Source organism: Balaenoptera acutorostrata, chromosome 3 (assembly GCF_949987535.1).
Source record: "Balaenoptera acutorostrata chromosome 3, mBalAcu1.1, whole genome shotgun sequence".
Taxonomy (NCBI): domain Eukaryota; kingdom Metazoa; phylum Chordata; class Mammalia; order Artiodactyla; family Balaenopteridae; genus Balaenoptera; species Balaenoptera acutorostrata.
Window position 1 is genome coordinate 65882884 of NC_080066.1, and position 21473 is coordinate 65904356.

General features: G+C 43.6%; 1 protein-coding gene across 2 annotated transcripts in view; it reads right to left on the reverse strand.

The window, feature by feature from the left end:
* THSD4 (thrombospondin type 1 domain containing 4) overlaps nucleotides 1-21473 on the reverse strand; it is a 584405-nt gene that overhangs the window by 157688 nt on the left and 405244 nt on the right. The gene's annotated exons all lie outside the window — the stretch shown is intronic.

The following is a 21473-nucleotide window of genomic DNA, read 5'->3' on the forward strand; positions in this document are numbered from 1 at the left end:
CTAGTCAAATATTTTGGTTTAGCAATAGTTCCTCTTTGCCTCACCCAGCTTCGTTCCCTAAAGCTTACGGCTTCAGTGTCTCTTGGCTGCTTTCCTTCGTCCCCACCCCATCTCTGGCTGCAGCTCTTAAACAAGGGCATTCCAAGCCAGGAGGGCCAGGGTCAACCCAAGGCCCAGCAAACCACCATAACCCTTCCACCTTGCTCTGCTTCTGTGCTCCCAAAACAGGACATCATTCCCCAGGTAGGAAGTCTACAGGGTTCTCACCCCACTATGCACAACAGGAAACAAGCAGACAGTGGTCCCATCATCAACAGGTTGGCCAAATTGAGCCTGAAGAGCACTTCCATGCAAGGATCAAGCTGGGCCTCTTCAACACCAGGAAACTTTAGAATTCAAAGAGGCCCAACAAGTGTCTTGATCTGGAGTAACTAGATAAAACTAAGTATCTTAGTTTGCTCCCATGGAACCAGTCTTGGGTTGCTAAGGACAATCTGAGTGGTAACTCACTGTTCACAAAATACAAAACTCTCAGCAATAAGCTTTTACAGCACCTCTTGGGAGGTGGATGCTGGCTGCATTTATTGGGTTAGAGAAACAGATGGCTACTTCTGGAATTGGGTAGAAGATGTTTCTTTTTTCATAAAAGTGTCTTTAGATAATTACCTTGTGTTTGTACTTGGAAAAAAGAGAAAGGGAGAAAGCCACAATGATGTCATGATTTTGACTACATCTCTACCCACAGAGGGGTGGCCCATATCATGTCATTTGCGGAAGGCCACTCTCCCTTCAAACCAGTCGGCAAAATAGAAAGTCGCCTTTTACTCAGTGATTTCTCTAAAGACATGTTTTTAATAAAGGATGGAATGAATACTCATAAGAAACAAAAATACAAACAAAGAATACCTCAAGGACATTCCGGTTGTGATTAAAAAACAAAAAAACCAAAACAGAACCTTTGCTGGGAAAGAAAAGTAATGATGAGGTTGGACAGAAGGACTCATGTCCTGACATTAAGGTTAGGAGATGCTGAAACAGTCACCCCAGAAAGCTGTGCCGTCTCTCAGTGAAACCAAAATATGCAGTTATGCAAACACAGGCAGAAACCCTTCTCTGCCACTTAGGATGACCTTAGCCTCTTTGGGTCTTGGTTTACTTATCTGTAGAATGGGTATAACAGTTACCTACCGTCTTTAAATGGATGGTGTTGAACTAGCAGACCTTGCGATGATGGGGTGAGGGGATTCTTCTGCTCTAATACTTCAGGGGAGGACGTTCTTTAATTAATTATTAACAGGGCTTTGGGAATACAATAACTGGTAAAGGATGCTATCTTCTTCCTTTGGACTGGCATATACATACATGCAATTTTAGGCCTTTTGAATTTCCCAAGCTCTAACTGAATTGCTTATTAAAACAAATTTTTAGGATTCACAGTGTCTGAGTTCCAAGGCTTCCTGCCCATAGTGGCTTTCCAGCATCACCCAGTATCTACATAGAAGTACCACCGCACAGCTTCCAATCCCAGTCTGATTAAAGAGAGAAGAAGCTCATACATTTAGTTTAGTAACAACATCACTTGGCTTTCCAAACTCGGCTCATCCCTGGCCTCCATGCTCTGCCACTCAATTCCCACCATTGGGACTGCCCAGCCCCCTACACACCTGGTTAATGCTTCCTCCTTCTTGAATGCCCATCTCAGATGTCACCACCTCAGAGAAGGCATCCCCAGTTCCCTAATCCCAGGGACACTCAGATACTAACTTATCTCTGCTCCCAAGCTTTTTGTGCCTTCTTCAGGCATACAACATACTTCGTTTACATCTCTCTCTCTCGACTGTTAATTCCTCCAGACCAAGACTATATCTTATTTTCCTTTATGCCCCAGCATATCACGAAGCCTGACACATTGTAGGCAGTGAGTTAATGCTTGCTGTGTAAATAGAGGCAAGAGTACGAGTGACCTGGAGCATTGCCTTCACATGTCTGCTGTCAGCGCCGAGGGGGAGGCCCAAGGTCTCCACCGAAGGCAGTGGGGGGAACTTTTGGATTCGGGAAGTCTGAATCACCTGGTCACACCTGAGTCAGGTTGGGTCCTCCTGGGCTAGGGCAGAAGCTGGCTCACAGTGAAGCAGAAGTCCTAGCTTGAAAGAGATCCATGCAGGCTTGGGAACGGACCGGAGCAAATGGTGCCAGCAATCCAGTGGGTGCCTGGGCTGTGGGGCGAAAGGTGCAGAGGGAGGCACCTGGCAGGAAAAGACACCCCGTACTATGTGCTTAGCCCCCCATGGAACTCACATCTCTCTGCCCCTACCCCCTACCCCTCCCACCTCCTCAGCTCCCTCCTGTCCTTGGGCGCCTTCCCCTCTGCCCCCTTTCCCATTGGCCTCCTCTCTTAGTGACTATAAACAGCCACTGATCTGATAGCAAGAATTTCCAGCCAGACACAGAGAAGAGAAAGGGAGATGAGACAGTGGGTCCGGGAAAGGGCAGGAGCAGCTATGCGGGGTGTTACCATCCTGCCCACGTCGCACAGTCTCCAGCAACCTAGTGTGTTTTTAAAAGGCCCCCATGAGGCTTTCGTATGGGTTCTTTTTATCACAATGATGGTAAGGGGCAAGGCTGGGGCGGGAAGAGGACCTCCAATTAAGTGATTTGATCTCTTTCTGGAAAGAACTTGAACTGTAGACCTCAATTCTCCCTAGCTGTAAACCCTTGGAAAAGTTAATTAACCTTTCTGAGAGTCCAATCCCCTGCACAAAAATAAGGATGCTTCTACTGACTTCCCAGAACTAGAGTTGGAACAAGACCAGAGGTTACATAGAATCCCCAGCACAGCCCTGGGTACCTGTGAGTGCCCACTAAATGTCACTCCCCGTCCCCTCCCTCAGGCAACACTGGAACCCAGACGCTTAACACCTCAAATCTCAGCATGCTTCCAAGGTAGGCCATCCTCAGCTTAAGGCAGGCTATGTTCCAAATGTCCATTTGAAAGCTGAACTATGCACACATTTTCCTACAGAATGTATGTGATATGTGGTGACTGGGCTCCCAGACCTGCCCATAAAAGCCAATCTAGTCCACAGTGGATTCTGTCACTGTTCTGCAGGCCAGAGCCCAAGACCGAGGAGGACATGCTTTCAGTGGGAAAATGTGTTCTGCATTCCGACTTGGGATCCCAGACAGCTCACTGCACCTCTACAGGGAGGTACCTGCTCAACTCCTGGGATAGCAGGGCATGTGGCTGCTCAGTAGGGCCAGGGGGGCACTGGGGAAATGCCAGCAGCGCCCCTCTGCTCTCTGCCCCTGCTGTTCGTAGCTCCTGCCCACCGTGCACTTCATTGCTGGATGGAACATGCCAGAACAGAGCATTCACCTAGACAGTCGTCTGCTCAAGAACCTAGACTAGTTTCCCAGCCCAAAGGTCTAAATTTCCTCTTCCAGTATTCCAGCCCCACCCCCCAAATCTACTTCTTTCCATGGTCACCACATGTTGGCTTATAAACGTGTTTTCTTTTTCCCTCTCAATTTTATCACTGCATGATATAGAGGAAACACTGTGAGCTATGGTGCAAACCCCGACTTCAAATCCTGGCTACATCACTTACTAGCCAGTGACCCTGGGCAGACCAGCTAATGCCTTAGCTCTTGTTTCCCAGTCTTTAAATTGAAGGATATTATCACCTGCCTCAGAGGGTTGTTGGGAAAATTGCATGAGAATAATGTGTTCATCAAAACCTGACATGGAACCTACACTTTAGACCCAGAAACATTTGTTTTTGTCTTTTCTTCTGTTATTTATGGAGTGAAACCACATCTGAACAATGCCATTCACAGTTACCTGCTGCCTTCTTGTTACACACCCACGTTTTTGTTTGTTAGGGCCTAGTCTATGGAAGATGTCTGGGTTTGTTGCCTTTTTCTTTTTTCTTTTTTTGCTAGGGAGAACATCTGGCTCCAGTCTAAGCCTCTCTAGCCACACATAGGCTGGTTGCAAACATTCCTGCAGAAGGTTGTACCAGGCCTCGTTCCCCCTACCAGCTGCCCTCTGACATCCTCTGAAGCTCGGCCAGCAAGAATCTACCAGGTATTTGCCCTTGAATTCTCCCTTTCAGTGTCATGTGTCACACAGGGAACGTGCCCCATGACCAACAGGGAAGCCCAGGTGAGGATCTGCTCCTGCATCTTGAAGACGTGAGTGAGTTACAGCAATGTTCTTGCTTCATGAGAGCTGACGATGCCTCCACAATCACAGTCTTTATATCATATGTTTGTGACACATAGAAGTGAAAACCAGAGACTTAAAGAACAACACTTGGACTTTAGTCAAAGGTGGACCTAATATGCTAGTCTTTTTTTTTTTTTTTGAATTTTGAATTTTATTTTATTTATTTTTTATACAGCAGGTTCTTATTAGTTATCTATTTTATACGTATTAGTGTATATATGTCTTGAAAGACCAAAAAAACATAGGCAGACTGGATTCAATTCCACACTTCACTACTCCTTACTGTCTTGTCTCAGCCAAGTCATTTCATTTCTCTAAATTTCAGTTTTCTGAGGTCACCTGCCTATCTGGTGACCATAACATGAGAAGATGTCTGTAGAAGTATTTTTCTATTTTGAAAAGCCCATCCAAAAATATAGGGTATTATTATCACCGCTATCACACACACTACTGTATGAGAACAGCCTATTCTTGTCATCGCCCTAGTCCAGGACCATTGCCTTTAAAGCTATACTATTGCAAGTCTCCAAGTCAGTCTCTGCCAAGCGCTGGCTCATGAATTATCCTATGGTTCTGTTCTAAGCAAATGTACTACAGAATATTTCGAGCCTGCAGACAAATATAGGGAATGTTACCACAAACACTTGAGTTCCCATCACCCAATTTAACACAAACAGATGCTGGGGAAAGTCCCTCTCTCTGATGCCATTCCCCTCTCTCCTTCATCAGCCATAACCGCTACCCTCAATTTGCTGTTATCCTACTCAGCCATGTTTATACTCCTCCATAAATAATGTATTTCATTGTTCTGTATGTTTTTAAGGTCTATATAGTGATATAATACATTTATAATTCAGAGACCTTTTTTTTCTCTTTCAGCTTCGATGTTTTTTGTCTATGATGATGTGTCTCTAGTTTCTTTCTTTTTAAGTGTTACTCTGTACCTCATTGTATGCATAATCCACAACTTATCTATTCTCCTGAGGATGAACATCAAGGGGGTTTCTTATTATTGGCGATTATAAACAGTGCTGCGACCAACATTACTGTACTTATGTACACATCTGCAAGAGTTTCTCTGGGCAGTCTTTTTTGAACTTTTTTGACTGCAACCCACAGTAAGAACTATATTTTATATCACAGTATACTACACAAGACACAAAATATGTCCACATACTTACACATAATGGAACTGCTTCAAGAAACAATACTTATTACCCTTATTGCATCCTCTGTCCTTTAGTATATTTCATTCCATCCTATTCTATATTTTAAATGCTGTTCAAAACCCACCAAACTGATTTCATGATCCATATATGGGTCTAGGGTATATACCCAGGTGTGGAATTGCTGAGTGGATGGAAGGCTATGTGAACCTTCAACTCCCCATTAAAAGACTGCTCTTTTAAATCACTCTCCAGCTAAACAAACACAACAGTTCCCTAACATCTAACGTCTTACCGCAAATTCCTGGGTCTCTGACAGGTCATTAACACTTTGACAGGTTTCCCCCCTCCCCCTGCCAACACTCCCCCCTTCCCCTGCTTGTTCCTGCCTTTACTCAGACTGTGCCCCCTGCCTGCCCCTTTCTTCCTGCCCTCTGCATACCTGTGCCCATCTCCCCATCAAGTATCAAAAGCTACCCCAGCCTCACACTGCCCTTCAACTTAAGCTGTGTTAAAAACACCACTAGGATGTTTACCCCTTAATCTGCAACTGCTTTCTGCATTGGCTTCCATCGTCTTCCAAATGACAAAATTCTTGAGGGTGGAAATATGTCACAGTGAAAGTTCCCATCTTAGAGCAGAGTATCTCATCCGTGACTCAGAAGTCCCAGCTGCAAGTCACTAGGTTTTTTACCTTGGGCTAATCTTATAACCTCTTTGAGCTCCAGTTTCCTTGCATATAAAATGAAAAGGTGGTAGAGCTTCTTCTTCTTCTTCTTTTTTTTAAGAGGCAATGAGATCACAGCTGAGGAAGTACCTTGCAAACTGTGAAGGGGCAGAAAAGGACTTATAGGCATTTTATATCCTCCACAGCAGGCATGATGCTTGTTGGTTCTGATAAGCAGTTTTCCTCAGGGCTAAGCAGAATTCTAAGATGAGCCTCATGCCCTGGATGCTCTCCGGGACTGCCAGTGTGATGGGTTTCACGCCCATGATTGCGTTATGTTAAATCGCACAGTTGACCTTAAGATAGGGAAGTTAGCTGCGTGGCCTGGCTTAATCACACGAGCCTTTTAAAAGCAGAAAGCTTTTAAACTGGTTGGTTGCAGATTTGAAACACAAGTATTTGTCGTGCTGTTTCTGGCTTGAAGATGGAGAGATCACACGGCGAGGAAAAGCAGGCAGCCTCCCGGAGCTCAGTGACCCCAGCTGATAGCCACAAGGAAACAGGGACCTCAGGAATGAATTCTGCCAACAAGCAGGAAGCTTGGAACATCACTCCAGACTCCATCCAGGTGAGGATGGCAGCCCTGGGAACACCTTGATCTCAGCCCAGTGAGACCCTGAGCAAAAAACCTAGCCATGCTGTGCCCAGACTTCATACCTACAGAAATGATGATGATGATGTATATGAATTAATATAATGTATGCATCCCGTATATAATATAGAAACTATGAAATAATACATCTGTGTTGTTTTAAGCCACTAAGTTTGTGGTATTTCGTTACAAAGCAATAGAAAACTAGTTATACATAGAATTCGGCAGATTTAGTTACTAGCTAGGTTTTCTATTTATTTCTCTGTCTGTGAAATTGGTGTCTCTTGTTGCTGTTGTATTACCTTGCAAATTATGGTGGCTCAGATCCTTTAAATGTTATGAATGGAAAATAAAAACCAAGGTTGAGGGTAGGGAGAGATAAAGGAAGTAATTTGAGAGGTATCTACCAATTACTGCAGAGTAGATTGGAATCATCCTTTAAGAGTGTAGCAGCAATCTTTTCTCGGTGAAACTACTTTGCTAAAATAGCAAACCTCCTGAACCATGTCAAGTCTGATAGTTGAATTATTATTACTTTTCACATGTGTGCTTTCCTTCTTTTGCGGACTTGTTTACCCAGAGGTATTTCTAATTCCTTTCGTCATCAGAAACTCCATAGATTTGCAATAGTCAGATCATCATGAGAACAGGCATGGGTCCCTCTTCAGAAGGACATGCTAGCTCTAGGTAATACTCTCTGAAATTCCAGCCAGCCTCTAGCAACTTAACAATAATAGGTTTTGGACATCTGTAAAGAACCAGATCTGAAGGAGAATAAAAAAGGAATAACAGAATATCCCCTTACCTAAATTCAGTTTATCCCCACTTTATGAAGGCAAATTACCTTAAACTGAAAACGTAATTACCACTAATTTCATAAGAAAAAAGTTAGTGCAATCCAGAACCCCAAATTAAACCAATGTACGTAAAGACAACACCAAATATCACTAAAATGGTCTTAACTACTTTACTAGACAACATCGGTATGGTGATATAACCCAACCAAGTGTTTTCTCTTTATCAGTTAGTCTATCTAATAGCCGTTTACCTGTTCTCCTTAGGCTATGACCCCCTGAATACTTTATACTAAAAAAACAAAACGTGTATTTGATACTGAAAGTTTAAATAATTCAACCTTTAATTTAAAAAAATAGTAAAGCCAAAAAGAATCAATGAACACAGTGCGGATGACACCATACTCATCCAACAAGTTGCCGTCATAATGAAACAGCATCCCTGCTACAACCAGCAAACCACGAGTCATCTGAAAGGAGCACGCCCAGCCAGATGTTGGTGTGACCTGCATCACCGCCCAGATGGCCACCTGGAGGCCACCCCGCTGCTCACAAGGAGCACCAGTCCAAACTGGTTTTCATGAATACCAGGACAGCCCTCTCAGGGCTAAATCAGGGGCACGCAGTGAAAGCTGTAGTAAAGCCAAATGGTTGTAAACCAAAGAGGCATAATTTCACCGCACTTTACAGTTTACAAAACGTTCCTCCATCCTGAAAGTGTCTCCACAATACCACATTTACTTCTGCCCCCATGAATCTGAAAACTGTCATTCACCACCTTCCACAGTCTCCTGTCCTACTTAACAACTGTAAAGTCCCAGAACATTAGAAACCTTAGCCATGAGGGTGGGAGGGAGGGAGACGCAAGAGGGAGGAGCTATGGGGATATATGTATATGTATAACCGATTCACTTTGTTATAAAGCAGAAACTAACACACCATTGTAAAGCAATTATACTCCAATAAAGATGCTAAAAAAAAAAAGAAACCTTAGCCATCACGTTTAACATTAGAGTAGCCAAGGATTAGGGAGGTGAATGTCATGCCTTCTGTGCATTTCCTTGCACCCCGTCTAGGAAAGCTTTTCATTCTCCCAGAACACACAGATCAGTGGGTTAGTCAGTCAGCAAGTATTCACTGAGTACTTCTTATGTCATGGCATTGATCTAGAAACTATGAGGGATTTAAAACAAAGTTTCTTCCCACAACAGGGATTCTATTCTAGTCCAGGAAAGAAGGTTTAAATATGTGAAATGATTTTGAATAAGAGAATACTAAAGGTTTTTTGTTAGGACAGTCCTGGAAGATATTCTGGAGGCATTCACAGTTTATATTGAAGAACTCAGTACTTTCCAAAATATACCCTTTATTATATAAAGAAATCTATTTCTATTTTGGAAGTATTTGTATATCACTCCAGCATAGGCTTTGGAGGGTTTATAATAAAAGACATTACAAGGTTGATAAAAATAGAAGAAGAAACCAGGAAACAGAAAATGTTATCACTCTTAAGGGTAAACAAAGTTGTTCTGGTTGAGCATAAAATCTGAACCAGAGCCACTCAGCGAAGGCAAGAAGGTAACATGCTATCTTGTTATCTGAAAGGAGAAGAAAAGATAGATCCACAGAACATTAGAAAGGACCCTAAAACTTCCTTATATGGAACTTGAAAGTCTACTGTGTAATATAAGCGAAGGTGTCCTTAATAATAGCTTTAAAATAAAACAAAGGCAGAAACAGAGTTTTAATAGGTTGTTTCATCTTTTGATCTCTATAAAGGCTAAGAACATGACAGTGCAATGTAATTATTGAGGCCAAGTATTCTAACATGCTTAAAGGGTAGATTTAGAATTCCCAGCTGGAGGGGAGGAAGGAGAATATTCCTTAGACTGTTTCCTAAATACCACCTTTTTAAAAAAACATGGTTTATAATAGGAGCTGGACTGTAAGTGATATGAGATCATATTTTCTGTGAAGGGCCTGATACATACAAATGTATTGAGAAGGATTATATTAAATATTTTGGTATTGGTTTCCTTTCTTATACAACTGCACATTTTCCAGAATTTTGGATTTTGTGGGCCAAAATTTTTAAATTCCCCCAAAGAACTCTGACGTCTCTATGGATTTGTTCCCTTTTTATTGTCAAGTAGAAACATTTTTTTACAAAAAGAAAAAAAACTGTCTTCCATCTATTCTTACTATCATTTCATAAAAGAAAAGACATTTTAATACCAAAAAAGTAGAAAAGCAAAATCTCAGAGAAAAAGAGAACTTTTAAAAATGATTACCTTTAGGGACTTCCCTGGTGGTACAGTGGTTAAGGATCCGCCTGCCAATGCAGGGGACACGGGTTCGAGCCCTGGTCCAGAAAGATGCCACATGCCGCGGAGCAACTAAGCCTGTGCGCCACAACTACTGAGCCCGTGTGCCACAACTACTGAAGCCTGCGTGCCTAGAGCTCGTGCTCCGCAACAAGAGAAGCCACCGCAATGAGAAGCCTGCGCACCGCAACGAAGAGTAGCCTCCGCTCGCTATAACTAGAGAAAGCCCGCACGCAGCAACGAAGACCCAACACAGCCAAAAATAAATTAATTTAAAAAAAAAAAAGAATATATTTAGCTTCATGTAAGGTTCTCTACACTAGTTTTCATTCACATTTTGCTCAGGGCCACGGAAAACTGCGTTTAGGAGGGTTAGGAAACCTCTGGCCTTGACTGTAAGTGTCTTGCAGGCAGGGGGCTAGCCCACATACAGGGTGCCATGCCCTCAACCTTTTCCATTCCATTGCCAAATATTTGTACACCCAACCCTATATAAAAGAGACATAGGTTTTATGCCTTAGAGTGGTCGTGCATAAATATCCCACAGTCCTTACAGCAGAGTCCGTACAGCTATTACCCACCTAGATAATGACAGAGTGTCACCTAGTGGTGAGAAGGGTAACTGCAGTCTTTCCAAAATAAAATTTAGAAGCTGTAAAGTTTCAAAGTATGAAATTCCAGTCCTCAAGGTGGGACTTCAAAACCAACTTATTAAAAATAAACAAACAATAATAAAAAACACACTGATTTTCAGTACATTGCTGGGTATATGAAGGTATTCTGTTTGCTTATTCATTCAGTCATTTATTTTATCATCTACTTTCTTCAAAACTTAACCACTTACAAAAATATACAATGCAATCAAACAAAATCAGATTTAAAGTAAGTAAGGAGGAGACCTGTTAAGAGGAACAATATAAGGGAGCTGAAAGTGAAATCAGTACCAAAATATATGTCACAGGGTCTCCATGTTTGTTAGTAGTGGGTCACTATTCAGCTCTAAAGTTTCTAGTAGACAGTTGGAGAGAGAAATCCATTCACTTCATGAGTCACAAATTTGTAAGATTAAAAAACAGCCCAGCTCTAGAGAAACCCAGGCGTGCCTAATACGGAGACAAGTCAGGAACCTCTCCACCGTGTACTAAAATGCACAATGTCTTCAACAACAAACTGGGAGTAAATATGACAATGAGCTCAGGAGTCCAGTTTCCTGTAACTTCCCTTGTGTACAGACTGATGCATCACTAAAGCCCCGTTAGTACAGGTAATTCTACTAAGGGCTATAATGCTATGGTTCAGCTATGCAGCTTCTGCCAGTCTGGCTTAGTCTGAAGCTATTCTAGGGCCTCTAGGGAAACGGATTGATTATATCAGCTTCAGGCAATCACTATGGCTGCACTTGTTCACATTTCTCTGTAGCCAAGCCCGTGGCAATGCGATTTTGCAGCTCGTCCCCATGAAGAGATGGAGTCTATCTCCTTATCCCCTTGAAGGTCTTGCATGTTTCTGCTCATAGTCTTGGAATTCCAACACTGACACATGAACAAGCTTGGGTTAGCCTGTAGAGAATGAGAGATGCGTGCTCCCTTCACCCTCGTCACCCTGGTGGATAGCCAGGCAACTGTCAGACATGTGTGTGAGGCTCTCTTAGATCAGCCAGCTCCTGGCCAACCACAGATGCAGCCCAGCCAAGGTCAGCCAGGCACGGCCCACATTGACAGAAACACCCCAACTGACCTGCAGACTCAGGAACAATAATAAATGGCTGTTATTTTAAGCCACTCTTTCCTGCCTTACATTGCATCGATCATCATGTCCAGGTGATTTTCCCCTTAACATTCTTGTGTCCAGCTGCTCCTCTCCATCTGTTCTGGTGCCCCTCAGTTCATCACCTCTCACCTGGGCACTATAAACTGAGGGCCAGAGAGAGGAAGGAACTGCTCAGGGTCACAAAGCAGAAAGGCAAGGAGCCTTCAAACCCTCTGACATCCTGACACCCTACTTCATAGCCCCCTACTGCTTACTTAGCTGGTAAAAGGAGAGCCAGAAACCAGTTTCTGGTACCATGAAGAGGGACGTGAGACAGCCAGCTTCCCCTTTGATTATACCACCTTGGATGAGTAACTTTAGTGTTTCCAACCTCATTTTGCTTATCTGCAAAAGGGGACGATAGTATCTACCAGGGTGGTCACGAGGTTCAAAGGGAGAAATCTCTTTGGAATCCAAGGAACACCATGAATGTCTGCTATTGTGTGGGCACACTGCGGGTGCTCAATAAAAGCTGAATGCATGCAAGAAAAGTTGCATTATTGCCTGAGGCACAAGCTTGAACTGATGGCTGTGGCTCAGCACCAGACATTGCTCCGGCAAGGTTGACCAGGCAGCTAATATTCACTGAGTGCCTCCAAAGTAGTGGGATCAAGGGGTTAGAGCAAGTCGGTGTCACTGTATCAAGGACCAAATTCTGGTTTCACCTCTTAAGTGAATGTCTCCCTGAACTGCAGTTCTCTCTGACCTCTCTAAAATTCCCCAGAGGAGCATTTTTAAAGGACTTAAGTCCTCCTCCACTCAAAAGACATTTACTAGGCACCTTGCTTGTTCCAGGTACTCTAGTACATGCTGGGAGTACAGTGAAAATCAAAGGTAATCAAAGTGGCACAATTAGTATTAAGTTACCAAATGAAGTCACAACTAGTGAGACTGCAGGAAATCAATCAGAGCTCAGACTGACATTTATTGTCGCTCACAATCCTTCAGAAACAGTTGATTCATCACCTACCCCGACAGCAATGTAGAACGTGTGAATGGAGTACCTCGTATAAGGAAAATCAGATTATTCTATTCCCTAAAGAGTAATTAATTTATACAGTGGGTTTGAAGAAATATTTTTATATTAAGACAGTGTGGTGTTTAACTTATTTCACAGGTGGCATCATTTTTGGGGAAAAAGGGACCCACTGAATAGAACCAAACTATGTAATTCACAAAGCAGAGATGAGAGTTTCAAAAGGTCTAGAAATATTCCATTGGCCTATTGGTTCCTGAAGTCAAACACCTTTTCAAAAGCCACATTCTAGTTTTCGTTCAGGGCTGAAAAATAAGGTCTGTTGGGATCCTTGGCTTTACGGTCAGTAAATCTCATCCACATCCCTTCTTAAATGTCTTTCTAATGGGACCCCACCCTACCCTTCTCAATGCCACCACCTTCAGCATTCCTCCCGGAATCTTGCAACAGCCTCTTTCAGATGTAACAAATACTGAGCACCCGTCATGTGCCAGGCAGCGGTAAAGAAAGGTCACAATTCCTGTGCCCAGGAGGCTCAGAGTCCTCACCTGCTACCTCTCCCCAGAAACCCCCATGTCTCCTGTCCCCGCTACGGATGCCACAGTGACTCTCCTAGACATCCTGTACGTCCTGCACGTCCGCTGAGCTCAGACCTCTATCTGTAACCCTTAGCGGTTCACCAAGCTTTTGGTTGAAGTGTTCCCCTAGTGGGGCATCAAAAGCCTCTCAGCACATGTCCCCTGCAGACCTCTCCAGTGGCAGCCCCTGTCATGCATCCTAAATTCAGGCCAGAACAAAGCCCTGGCACATATCCAACCCTGCCCAAGCTCCCTTTCTCGGCATTGTTTGCCTTTCCTGGAATGACCTCTCCCACTCTCAGCCCCCAATCTTCCCTCCTTCCTCTTTGTCACTTTGTCCTTCAAGAAGTAGCTCAAGGGTCAACTTCTCTTAGGGAGCTTACTCCCCACCGCCACCCCGAAAATCACTTTTCAGACTTAGAAAATAATGAAATATACATAACTCTGAGATTATACTGAATATCATAGCATTAGATGACTCAGCAAGCCCTTTCAGACTCTGCTATGCTACAAGGGAGGGCCCCTAATATTAAGTATCACGTTAGTAGACTTGATACACGCCCAGAAACAGTGCTCACCACCCCTCTCCCTGGGGGCGAAGCCAGGGCCTTTTCTTCCTTTATCCCCAGAGCTAGTCCAGTGCCAGACGTGAGCTATACACTCAGCAAGTGGCTACCAAGCTACAGCTACCACCTTATCGGTGGGTTTGAAGTTAAAAGGTGGAAACCATCTACAAGTCCAGCACAAAGAAAATGGTTAAAATGACAGCTTCACCCGTACAACTGAATGTTGTGCAGCTATTAACAAATAAGGTTTTGAAGACGATTTAATGATAGAGGAAAACTGCTCACTATATAATATAACTATTATCCCCCAACTCGAAATTCACATAATTGGCAAGGGTTGAGGATAAATAACCACAGGCAATCATACTTTTGGAAACCCAAAATATTAACAGCAGTATATTTGCTGTGGTAGGATTATATTTTCTTTATTATCTTTTTCTAAGTTTCTCTCTGCATGCTGTCTCTTTCTGTTTCTGTCTCTCTTTCTCTTTCAACAATGAATATAAATTACTTTTAGGAAAAAAGACAAACATTTTAGGAGGGAGGACAGTTTAGGGTTGACAGAAACAAGAAGCAAATGAAAAAAACCCACTCTTCAAAGAGGCTGGAAGAAAGAAAATACAACTCAGAGAGAAATTGCCAAGGCAGTTGCTAGATGGCATCTTAGCTAGTGAGATAAGCTATCTGTGGCCAATCCCAGAGCTAAACTTACCATCATCAGGAAGGAGGACAGGTGGCCACATGAAGATGCTATATTGCATAGTGTAGACGATCAACATGTAGGGAGAAAGCCGGTCTGCAGGCTAGAGCTGACACTTCCTATAGATTCTAATGCAATCTTTACAACTAAATTATAGGGTGGGGTTTGAGTCTCACTTGGGGACTCTGTCTCCTACAGGGCTCAGAGGAGAATCCTGTCCACAATAGGTACTCGAAATGCATTCTAGGGGCTAAATACAGGCATTTTTAGAAAAGCATACCAGACATCTGGGGATTTGGTGAGGTGAACTTGCCTTAATACGGTGGGAACATGGAAATCACATTTTGAAATATAAACTCAGGGATCTCTTTTTTCCATTAAATAAGGAATTTCTTGGGATTTGCTAAACATTTCTGTTTTATTCAATACAGAAACTTTGAGGCAAAGGGATGCCAGAAGCAAACCTGGAGCCTACAGCTTAGGACAGGGTTTATTTATTTGGGCACAGGAAACTAACAACACAACATTCTGGCCCCCAGGGAAGCCCTCCACGGAGACACGGCTAACTTGTAAGAATCCAAGATGTGTACATGGGATCTTTGGGCTCAGAAGAGGCTTAAAAAGGAAAGGGGGGGGAAAAAAAGTGAGTTCTTTACTAGGTCTGGATTCAACTTCAGGCACTTTCCACCTTGAATCTTCCCAGAAGATGCATGGAAGGTGAAGCATCAATCAGCAACAACAAAACCTGTCCTGGTGATGCCGCGGAAACACCCCGTGGGACACCTCAGGCTTAAAGGGAGTTCTGGCTTCTCTCAGCCTTTAACATGCAGCTTGCAAGCCCAGCTCAGCCCCCAAAGCAGGCTGGGACAATGATGAAGGTTAAACGGCCCACAGAGGCACAGCCAAGCCGTACCACAGAGCAACTGCTAATGCGAAAATGACTAGGAACACCCTGGAGTGTAGTCTGGGAAACCGCCTGGAGCCATAGAAACCCAGAGATGAACAGACTGTTGCAGCTGGAATGAATCTCCCTGGACAGTCATCAACCTTCTGATTTTCCAGTTGAAGACACTGCTGCTCCCAGAAGAAAAGGGACTTTCTCAATACCCCACAGCCTGTTGTTCATGGCGGGCCTGGGAGTAGACACCTCACACAAACTCAGCTTAAGATCCTAGAGCCAACTATCCTATTTCCATCATCACAGTTTTGCCTCCTAGATCACAAGGTAGTGGAAACGGTCTATCAGAAAAATCTGGATTTGCATGCCAGGTCCACCAATTATTAGCTATATGACCTTGCCTTCCTTGTGGAAAAACAATGTCTTCCTGGCCAATATCTCAAAGGGTTATTTCGAGTAATTAAGTAAATACAAATGGGAAAGCCTTTTATAAACCACAAATTCTACTTTTACAAATATAAGCAGCTGTACTTAATGCATGGTATTCTTGTGCCATGAGTGCATTGGCTGGGATTGTGCTTGGCACATAAGAAGCACTCAGTTGATGGTAGCTAGTATTATTATTTGTCCTCATAAGTAGTGGCACTGACTCCTTGAGTCCAAGGGCTAATATCTCTTATCTCCTTTGTATATGTTCTCCAAAATACTTAGCTCAGTACCCCATCCAAAATGAATTACGTTTTTCTCCCCCGACCTATGAGTCACATATTTGATTGTGTTTCCTTCTTTGCTTTGGCTACTATGAAGCGCAGAGTAAAATTTCTGACCCATACTCAGCGGGACTTAATGGCATGGATTTTAGACACTAGTTTTTATCCTTCTCTTAGTTTTCTTATGCTAAGTTTTCCCTATGCTCCATTTTCCTCCCTTACTTGTTACCGTGTATGTTACATTCACTAAACTTTTTATGGTTGTTTTCAATACTTTTTAGAATAAAGGAGTCATAAATAAATAACTTTTGAGAGATGCTCAATTCACATTCTTGACTGCTGAACAAAAGAAAGAGAAAGAAACTAGAGTGGAGTCCAGGTTTGCAACCTCCCTTCCTTCCTTCCTTCTTTCCCCTCTGTCCCTCTTCCTCGCTCCTTTTAACTGTGACATCTGCCTTAATATTTTCCTTGAAACGTGAAACCAAATGGCAAAGAAAGATTAGCATGGGTCTGTACTCACATCCATGAATATCAGAGGGCAGAATCTTCATTTCTTCAGGGCTTCTGACCAGCAAAGAAAACAACCCAAACCTTGGGTATCTGACCAGCAGGCCACATTTTGCCTTGGATGCTTTTAGCAAAACATGTATTTTTAGAAAACCAAGATATTGAAGAGGATGTCATGATTAAAATATATTCTTATGGGAGGAAATACCTTTTCATCTTCTCTCCATTTAGGAGTAATATATACTCATTAAAGGAAATTTGTTGTATACTGTACAGACAAGTAGTAAAAAATATTAAGCAAAAAATCATGCATGGGAGGAAATGTTTTAAATATTAGCCTAAAAAAAGAGAGGTAAGATCACAGCTAGTAAAGTTCTGGAGGGCGCTTCTGCTAGTACTTACCTTCATTTATTTTTCTATTTTCCATATTATCAGAAGGGTCCTGAATCTTGATTCATCAAAACTGAGACTTGTGGGCTCTGATTTGGCCTTCAGGAACCCTCGTCATATTACCCATGTGATGCAGGAGTCTCCTATTTTATAGCACTGTTTCTGCAGCCACTTTGAAGAACACATGCATTTTCCTTTATCTGCAGTTCTCTGGTGACTCACTACAAACTTGATGCATGTGTAAGAATTCTGTGGTTCCCCATGCAATCAAGACCTTTGTGTGAAGACCAGGAAGCCCAGATAAAAAATCTTTAGGTAAAGCTAGAGACCAGCCAGCAGCCTGGCAGTCCCAGATTTGTCTCTTTCAACTGCGTAACCTGGTTTTGTATTTATTTGTACCCAACTTATACCAACACAGAGATTCCAGGAGCCTTTTAAAGGCATGCACAAATAGAGTAAGAATAAATATACAAAGAAACTGGGGCAGAAGGAAAATAAATGAGAGAAGGGAAATAAAAAGGTAGGGTTGGTACAAGGGTTATATTCCCATAAGGTCTTATCCAATAGCTAGAGGTGGGTTATAAATTGGTTCTGAGCTTCCAAATTGCAAAGACTGAGAAGCAAGCATGATGGGTCATCAAAATCAGTGTCTGTAAGTCAACACACACACACACACACACACACACACACACACACACACACACACACACAGATCAGGTGTCCTGGTGTTCCTGCTTCTGATGGCTGACGTACTTCCTCTTGTAGGTCCTTAAAAAGATGAGGCCAAGTAGGTGGGCAAATATGCCAGCTTCCTTGCTCCTCTGTTGAATAATTCTGAGGTATGTGCTACAATGACTCTCAGAGACCCCCATCCAGATGGAGCCCCAGGTGCCCCCATGGTCACTGGCTTGACAACACACCTGTACTGAGTGCCTCCCTCCGTGCCTTACTTCCCCACTCCCTACTGGGGTATCCTGTGACCACCTGCCAAATGAACCACTTGCACTAGGCTCTTTGGCTCAGAGTCTGTGTCTGGGAGAACCAAGACCTAGACGCTGTGAGATCTAGTGAAATGTAGTAAACACAGTGATGATTGCCACTTGCTGCCTCATATAAGGACGTCCAGCACAGCCACGGCCAGTTTCACATAATTAATGCCATGGCCACCTGCTCCCTGCTCGGGGTGAGGGGTCCACTTGATAGAACGAACTTTTAGCATTGGAGCCAATACAGTGGAGCCAATAACTTTATCTGGCCTGCAGATTCCTAATCTCTAACAAGAAAGGGCTGGTCTATTGGTCCCCTCCGGTTCTAAGATTCCTTGATGTAAAATATGCCATACCTACATGAGTTTAAGCTTTTAGGGAGAAAGAAAACCACAGTGCCCTCTGCTGAAGTGTTTTTCAGAGTATCCCAGTCTGTTCAGCAGAAGCCTTCAGGGTTGGAGATGGGGAGGCGGCCCTGAGGATGGAAGAGCTAGGGTCTGGAGCAGCCATCACATGGGTCCATGTGATGACCAAGGAAGTGGGAAGGGCATGAGGAGGGAGGAAGGGAGGCCCAAGAGCTAAGAGGACAGTTTTAGAGACCGAGAGGAAATGACAGGGCTCTCTGGAGGCACAGTGAGTCAATTATAACCCACAAAATCTGGTTGCAGTGTAGGAAGGAATTATGTGGCAAAACGGTCCGAGAGATCAGGGTCTGTACTACAGAAACTCAGGATGGGATGTGTATCACCCAGCGTGGCTGAGGAACTAAGAGGAGTCCTACAGCCTTTAGCAAGGTACAGTCAGAGTGTTCCTTATCTGTCTCGCTCAGTTTTCTCATCTAAAAAATGGGATAATAATCCCTATCACAGAGAGCTCTGCTGGCCTCAGCACCTGAGCACAAAGTAGATGCTCCCTAAATACAGGTGTGGGAATGTTGGCCGACCCTGAATTAAAGAAATGCGTGGACACCTCTGACCACAAACTTCTCCACCCTCAGAAAGTGGGTATTTTGGCTCAGAAAGTGGGTATTTTTACTCATGGCTATTTCAAAGCTAGTTTGCATTTTTATTTGATTAAATTCTTATAAAGAGAAAACGCACACAACATTCAAATGGTGCACTGTTACAGAATAACAATGCCTGAAGGGTACTTGAATTCACTATTAAATTTCAGCAAAAAGAATGTCTAAAACAAAACCAAATGAAATGGTTTACTCATTACTTTTCTTTAAGTACTAGCTGTGACCTTATCAAGTTATTCCTCTCCCTGAACCTCAGATTTCCCATAACTAAAAATCGAGGGGCACTGGGCCAAATGCACCTGAAGAGCCTTTTTGGGTCTTTGGTCTGTTTCCATTCTAGTGCCCCTGGGAAAGCAGAGGACTGAGTCCTTTGGGTGGCCATAAAGAGTTACTTCTGTCTGCCATCGTCACACTTGTGTCCCGAGCACCTCAGAAGCTGTCTGAGAACATCTAAACCTTAATGACTCCTTTGCTTTTCTTCCCTTGTCAATAAATTACAAGATGATGTCTTTCCTCTTATTACTGTACCCCAGTAATTTATATCCTGTGGTCTCAGAGGTTCATTCAGGTCCAGGAAAATCTGTCTGTTATTCCCTCTTCAAATTCAATGCTTGTTTACAATTAAACTTGCAAAAGAGTCCTGGAGCAGAAACTAGAGTGATGAGATCTCTCCCATCACTTCCAACGCATCCCATCACTAACAAGTCAGGGCTGCCTTAGACCTGCACGTCAAACTACAGCCCTGGGGGCTGGTGAATGGTGGGGGCCTTGATACACATTTGCCACTTGGGCTTAAGACTTTACTCATCAGCTGGATACATTTATGGGAGATGGAAACAGTAACCGGGAAGTAGGAAGTCCTGGTTGGATAACAACCTTCTTTGAGGCCAGACAAAGCCACCTCTATTGAGGTTACTGACAGACATGCTATGAAACATGGAAATCAGAGGCCATGTAAGTACTTAGAATTAGGTTATTTGAACCCAATAAAAATAAGTGGCCCTTTGAAAAAACGTACTACCTTTCTATTTCAGTGTGCTTTGTTTCTCAGGAATAAGAGCCAAAATGACTGTTATTTGGCTTAACTATTATGGTGTGTATCTGGCTTCAAGTCTTGGCTTAGAATTCTGTTAATCATCACAATGCTTCATGATTAGAGGCCCCCCTTCATCTGACAATCCCACAGTGCTTACTCATAGTTCTTAGATGTTTTCAGTGGCATTTGGGATTTCAATTCCCTTTGAATGGGTTTTCCAGAGCATTTAGAGGATATGGGTCCAAAGGAGCTGTCCCCAGGGCACTAACTGGGTCTTCACTACCTGTACCTCACAGGGAAGGTTCCTGGAGTAGTCTTGCGAGTGGGTCCCCCAGCAAGACTCTGCTGACTTCTCGCCTTTGAAGGGTGTCCTCCTCAGTCATGACACTGCTTTTCTGCTCCAGGCTTACGTGAAGGCTCTATAAACGTATGCCACCTGCATGCACCTGGGGTCCAGCACCGTGTACCACAGGATGATGCGGGAGGTAGGGCTGGTTTTCCAGCCTCCGGTGCTTACAGGCTCACCCTGAGACCAGCTGCTCATGGGGGAAACTAGGAAGAGAGCAATGGAGGTCAAACCAGATCCAAGGCTTGATGTTACATTATGTGTCAAAGCGGAGGGCGCTCTAGGACCAGAGGTGGTATGCTAGGGGGTGTCACGGAAGTGTGAGACTGGGAATGAGCAGGGAGCGGGAGGTGTGATGAAATGGAAGCTGCACCACATCCACGTCCTGCTTTTCTGCTACACTTGCGGGGCGAGAAAGCTAGAATGTGAGGTCAGCACCTTTGTCTGGTTGATTCACTGATGTATGCCAACCACTTAGAACAGTGCCTGGCACATAGCAGGCCCTCCAGAAATAATGTGTTGCTGAATGCAGTGGAGACCTGGATTCCACCCTTTCTCCTCCCTCCCCACCACCTTCCGACAGACTCAGATGGTTGATGCACAAATCTAACCATCCCACGGGTCAGCATACTTGGGGAACAAACTGTATACAGCTGAGGTCTCTTACAAATAGCTTTGAACACATTTAATGCATCTGGTTTAACTGCTGCAGCCAAAAAGATTTAAAGCCACAACCACTGTCTTTCAAGTTACCCCCACGCTTTCACTCGCCCAAAGGTTTCAGATGCTACAACTAGGCCCACTTAGTGATTATGCTGCTTCTAGACCATTCACCCTCCAGCTCTGGGTTGAGCAACTGTGTGGTCTTGGGAAAGCCACATAACCTCTAAAAGATTCATATTCCTCCTATGCAAAATTAATGCAAAATTAATGGGTTGGACTGGATTATCTCTAAGGTTCCTTCTCAAATAATGATTTAAGAGATTGGAATTTGGTGTTTAACACCACTTTTTGGCTCTAGGGAAGACAGTGTTTTTTATCCACCCTTTTGCTGGGAAAACCACAGCGACCTCCTAGCCCCCTCCTTCACCCACAGGGAAGGTGTGGCTGACTTGTTCT